The sequence below is a fragment of the Triticum dicoccoides genome, chromosome 3B (genome assembly GCF_002162155.2).
Source record: "Triticum dicoccoides isolate Atlit2015 ecotype Zavitan chromosome 3B, WEW_v2.0, whole genome shotgun sequence".
Taxonomy (NCBI): Eukaryota; Viridiplantae; Streptophyta; class Magnoliopsida; order Poales; family Poaceae; genus Triticum; species Triticum dicoccoides.
The window spans coordinates 691367738-691374396 of NC_041385.1; positions in this window are offsets into that span (position 1 = coordinate 691367738).

The following is a 6659-nucleotide window of genomic DNA, read 5'->3' on the forward strand; positions in this document are numbered from 1 at the left end:
GGAGGTGGCTGTCCACCGCCCCGTGGGCAGTGGTTCCTGTTCTTCTCCATCGCCGTCCATACCGTCGATGTCTTCAGAGTCGAAGTCAAGCATGTCGGTTAAATCATCGACCCTGGCAATGAAGTGGGTGGTGGGTGGGCAACGAATTCCTTCATCGCATGCTTCCCATTCGAGCCGGACATAGTTCGGCCAAGAGCCTCCTGACAAAGAGAGAGACTTTAACGAGTTCAGCATGTCGCCAAAGGGCGAGTGATGGAAGATATCCACAGTGGTGAACTCCATTACTGGAGCCCCACCAGATTTGGCGGGCTCGGGGATGCGTGGACTGAAACCTATAGTCGGATACGAGTTCGGGGGTCCGATGTCACAGACTTCCTTGGGGATGAAGTCTGTGTTCGGCTCTACCACCGATAGGTGTGCGCCTCCGGGGCGGGGTCTATCCACCCGTCCTCGGGCGACGCAATCCACCCTGGATTTAGGTCAGGGGCTCCAGCAGGGGCGATATCCCGAGCATTTGTCCGACAGCAGGTCTAAGCCGTGCTCATCGTGATTGTTCGACGCTCCTGGCGCAGGCCCGAATCCGTTGAAGATCAAGTCTCCGCGGATATCGGTCGTGTAGTTCAAGTTTCCGAACCTGACCTGGTGGCTAGGGGCGTAGCTGTCGATCTACTCCAGATGGCCAAGCAAATTGGCCCGCAGTGCGTAGCCACCAAACACGAAGATCTGTCCGGGGAGAAAAGTCTCACCCTGGACCGTGTTGTTGATGATTGAAGGAGCTGTCAAGCCTCGCAGCGACGACACAGAGGAACTCTCAATGAAAGCACCAATGTCGGTGTCAAAACCGGCGGATCTCAGGTAGGGGGTCCCGATCTGTGCGTCTAAGGCTAATGGTAACAGGAGGCAAGGGACGCGATGTTTTACCCAGGTTCGGGCCCTCTCGATGGAGGTAAAACCCTACTTCCTGCTTGATTGATATTGATGATATGAGTATTACAAGAGTTGATCTACCACGAGATCGTAGAGGCTAAACCCTAGAAGCTAGCCTATGATGATTATGATTGTGTCTCTAAGGACTAAACCCTTCGGTTTATATAGACACCGGAGGGGACTAGGGTTTACACCGAGTGGGTTACAAAGATGGAAATATAATATCCGGATCGCCAAGCTTGTCTTCCACGCAAAGGAGAGTCCCATCCGGACACGGGACAAAGTCTTGGGTCTTGTATCTTCACGGTCCAACAGTCCAGCCAAAGTATACAGTCCGGCTGTCCGGATACCCCCTAATCCAGGAAACCCGTAACTTGAGGATTATCCTCATTGCTGCATAGAAGAATTACGTCCTGGAAGCACTGCTGGGTGCCAGGCCTGCTGCAGATGCAACTGACGATGTTAAGAACATCTGGCAGAGCAAAGCTGATGACTACTCGATAGTTCAGTGTGCCATGCTTTACGACTTAGAACCGGGACTTCAACGATGTTTTGAACGTCGTGGAGCATATGAGATGTTCCATGAGTTGAAGTAAATATTTCAAGCAAATGCCCGGATTGAGAGATATGAAGTCTTCAATAAGTTCTACAGCTACAAGATGGAGGAGAATAGTTCTGTCAGTGAGCATATACTCAGAATGTCTGGGTATAACAATCACTTGATTCAACTGGGAGTTAATCTTCCGGATGATAGCGTCATTGACAGAGTTCTTCGATCACTGCCACCAAGCTACAAGAGCTTCGTGATGAACTATAACATGCAAGGGATGGATAAGACAATTCCCGAGCTCTTCGCAATGCTAAAGTCTGCGGAGGTAGAAATCAAGAAGGAGCATCAAGTGTTGATGGTCAATAAGACAACCAATTTCAAGAAAAAGGGCAAAGGGAAGAAGAAGGGGAACTTCAAAAGGAACAACAAACAAGTTGCTGCTCAAGAGAAGAAACCCAAGTCTGGACCTAAGCCTGAGACTGAGTGCTTCTACTGCAAGCAGACTGGTCACTGGAAGCGGAACTGCCCCAAGTATTTGGCGGATAAGAAGGATGGCTAGGTGAACAAAGGTATATGTGATATACATGTTATTGATGTGTACCTTATCAGAGCTCATAGTAGCACCTGGGTATTTGATACTGGTTCTGTTGCTAACATTTGCAACTCAAAACAGTAACTACGGATTCAGCGAACACTGGCTAAGGACGAGGTGACGATGCGCGTGGGAAATGGTTCCAAAGTCGATGTGATCGCCGTCGGCACGCTACCTCTACATCTACCTTCGGGATTAGTTTTAGACCTAAATAATTGTTATTTGGTGCCAGTGTTGAGCATGAGCATTATATCTGGATCTTGTTTGATGCGAGACGGTTATTCATTTAAATATGAGAATAATGGTTGTTCTATTTATATGAGTAATATCTTTTATGGTCATGCACCCTTGAAGAGTGGTCTAGTTTTGATGAATCTCGATAGTAGTGATACACATATTCATAATGTTGAAGCCAAAAGATGCAGAGTTGATAATGATAGTGCAACTTATTTGTGGCACTGCCATTTGGGTCATATTGGTGTAAAGCGCATGAAGAAACTCCATACTTATGGACTTTTGGAATCACTTGATTATGAATCACTTGGTACTTGCGAACCATGCCTCATGGGCAAGATGACTAAAACACCGTTCTTCGGAACTCTGGAGTGAGCAACTGATTTGTTGGAGATCATACATACTGATGTATGTGGTCCAATGAATGTTCAGGCTCACGGTGGGTATCGTTATTTTCTCACCTTCATAGATGATTTAAGCAGATATGGGTAAATCTACTTAATGAAACATAAGTCTGAAACATTTGAAAAGTTCAAAGAATTTTAGATTGAAGTTGAAAATCATCGTAACAAGAAAATAAAGTTTCTATGATTTGATCGCGGAGGAGAATATTTGAGTTGCGAGTTTGGTCTACATTTGAAACAATGCGGAATAGTTTCGCAACTCACGCCACCCGGAACACCACAGCGTAACGGTGTGTCCGAACATCATAATCATACTTTACTAGATATGGTGCGATCTATGATGTCTCTTACTGATTTACCGCTATCATCTTGGGTTATGCTTTAGAGACGGGTGCATTCACGTTAAATAGGGCACCATCAAAATCTGTTGAGACGACACCTTATGAACTTTGGTTTGGCAAGAAACCAAAGTTGTCATTTCTTAAAGTTTGGGCCTGCGATGCTTATGTGAAAAAGCTTCAACCTGATAAGCTCGAACCCAAATCGGAGAAATGTGTCTTCATAGGATACCCAAAGGAGACTGTTGGGTACACCTTCTATCATAGATCCGAAGGCAAGGCATTCGTTGCCAAGAATGGATCCTTTCTAGAGTAGGAGTTTCTCTCTAAAGAAGTGAGTGGGAGGAAAGTAGAACTTGATGAGGTAACTATACCTGCTCCCTTATTGGAAAATAGTTCATCACGAAACCAGTTCCTGTGACGACTACACCAATTAGTGAGGAAGCTAATGATATTGATCAAGAAACTTCAGATCAAGTTACTACCGAACCTTGTAGGTCAAATAGAGTAAGATCCACACCAGAGTGGTACGGTAATCCTATTCTGGAGTTCATGTTACTTGACCATGGCGAACCTACGAACTATGAGGAAGCGATGATGAGCCCAGATTCCGCAAAATGGCTTGAGGCCGTGAAATCTAAGATGGGATCCATGTATGAGAACAAAGTATGGACTTTGGTTGACTTGCCCGATGATCGGCAAGCCAACGAGAATAAATGGATCTTCAAGAAGAAGATTGACGCTGATGGTAATGTTACTCTCTACAAAGCTCGACTTGTTGCGAAAGGTTTTCGACAAGTTCAAGGGGTTGACTACAATGAGATTTTCTCACCCGTAGCGATGCTTAAGTATGTCCGAATCATGTTAGCAATTGCCGCATTTTATGATTATGAAATTTGGCAAATGGATGTAAAAACCGCATTCCTGAATGGATTACTGGAAGAAGAGTTGTATATGATGCAACCAGAAGGTTTTGTCGATCCAAAAGGTGCTAACAAAGTGTGCAAGCCCAATGATCCATTTATGGACTGGTGCAAGCCTCTCGGAGTTGGAATAAACGCTTTGATAGTGTGATCAAAGCATATGGTTTTATACAGACTTTTGGAGAAGCCTGTATCTACAAGAAAGTGAGTGGGAGCTCTATGGTATTTCTAATACTATATGTCGATGACATACTATTGATTGGAAATGATATAGAATTTCTGGATAGCATAAATGGATACTTGAATAGGAGTTTTTCAATGAAAGACCTCGGTGAAGCTGCTTATGTATTGGGCATCAAGATCTATAGAGATAGATCAAGACACTTAATTGGACTTTCACAAAGTACATACCTTGATAAAATTTTGAAAAAGTTCAAAATGGATCAAGCAAAGAAAGGGTTCTTGCCTGTAATACAAGGTGTGAAATTGAGTCAGACTCAATGCCCGACCACTGCAGAAGATAGAGAGAAAGTGAAAAATGTTCCCTATGCTTCAGCCATAGGCTCTATCATGTATGCAATGATGTGTACCAGACCTGATGTGTGCCTTGCTATTAGTTTAGCAGGGAGGTACCAAAGTAATCCAGGAGTGGATCACTGGACAACGGTCAAGAACCTTCTAAAATACCTGAAAAGGACCAAGGATATGTTTCTCGTTTATGGAGGTGACAAAGAGGCTCGTCATAAATGGTTACGTCGATGCAAGCTTTGAGACTGATCCAGACGATTCTAAATCGCAGACCGGAAACGTGTTTATATTGAACGATGGAGCTGTCAATTGGTGCAGTTCTAAACAAAGCATCGTGGCGGGATCTAAGTGTGAAGCGGAGTACATAGCTTCTTCGGAAGCAGCAAATGAAGGAGTCTAGATGAAGGAGTTCATATCCGATCTAGGTGTCATACCTAGTGCATCGGGTCCAATGAAAATCTTTTGTGACAATACTGGTGTAATTGCCTTAGCAAAGGAATCCAGATTTCACAAGAGAACCAAGCACATCAAGAGATGCTTCAATTCCATCCGTGACCAAGTCCAGGTGGGAGACATAGAGATTTGCAAGATACATACGGATCTGAATGTTGCAGACCCATTGACTAAGCCTCTCTCACGAGCAAAACATGATCAGCACCAAGACTCCATGGGTGTTAGAATCATTACTGTGTAATCTAGATTATTGACTCTACTGCAAGTGGGAGACTGAAGGAAATATGCCCTAGAGGCAATAATAAAGTTATTATTTATTTCCTTATTTCATGATAAATGTTTATTATTCATGCTAGAATTGTATTAACCGGAAACATAATACATGTGTGAATACATAGACAAACATAGTGTCACTAGTATGCCTCTAATAGACTAGCTCGTTGATCAAAGATGGTTAAGGTTTCCTAACCATAGACATGAGTTGTCATTCAATAAATGGGATCACATCATTGGGAGAATGATGTGATTGACTTGACCTATTCCGTTAGCTTAGCACTTGATCGTTTTAGTTTACTGCTATTGCTTTCTTCATGACTTATACATGTTCCTATTACTATGAGATTATGCAACTCACGATTACCGGAGGAACACTTTGTGTGCTACCAAACATCACAACGTAACTGGGTGATTATAAAGGTGCTCTACAGGTGTCTTCGATGGTACTTATTGAGTTGGCATAGATCGAGATTAGGATTTGTCACTCCGATTGTCTGAGAGGTATCTCTGGGCCCTCTCGGTAATGCACATCACTATAAGCCTTGCTAGCAATGTAACTAATGAGTTAGTTGCGGGATGATGTATTACGGAACAAGTAAAGAGACTTGCCGGTAACGAGATTGAGCTAGGTATTGAGATACCGACGATCGAATCTCGGGCAAGTAACATACCGATGATAAAGGGAACAACGTATGTTGTTATGCAGTTTGACCGATAAAGATCTTCGTAGAATATGTAGGAGCCAATATGAGCATCCAGGTTCCGCTATTGGTTATTGACCGGAGACGTGTCTCGGTCATGTCTACATAGTTCTCGAATCCGTAGGGTCCGCACGCTTAACATTCGGTGACGATCAGTCTTATGAGTTTATGTGTTTTGATGTACCGAAGGTAGTTCGGAGTCCCGGATATGATCACGGGAATGACGAGGAGTCTCTAAATGGTCGATACATAAAGATCGATATATTGGATGACTATGTTTGGACTTCGAATGTGTTCTGGGCAAGTTTAGACACAAGGTTGTCAGAATCGCGATTCTGTTATACGATTCTATGACTTTACGATCCAAACTAACCCCTATGATTCTACGATTTTACTTCATAGAATCTACGTTTCTACGATCCTGATAGTGAAGATTCTACGATTTGCGATCCTACCATCGGAGCTCCGATTCGATTCAAAATCACGATTCTGATAACCTTGTTTAGACATATACCGGAGTACCGGGGGGTTACCGGAACCCCCCGGGGAGTGTAATGGGCCTATTGGGCCTTAGTGGAGAAGAGGAGGGGCGGCCAAGGCAGGGCCGCGCGCCCCTCCCGCTCTAGTCCGAATTGGACAAGGAGCCCCCCCTTTCCTTCCCCCCTCGCCCCTCCTTCCCCATTCTCCCACTCCTACTAAGAAAGGAGGAGTCCTACTCCCGGTGGGAGTAGGA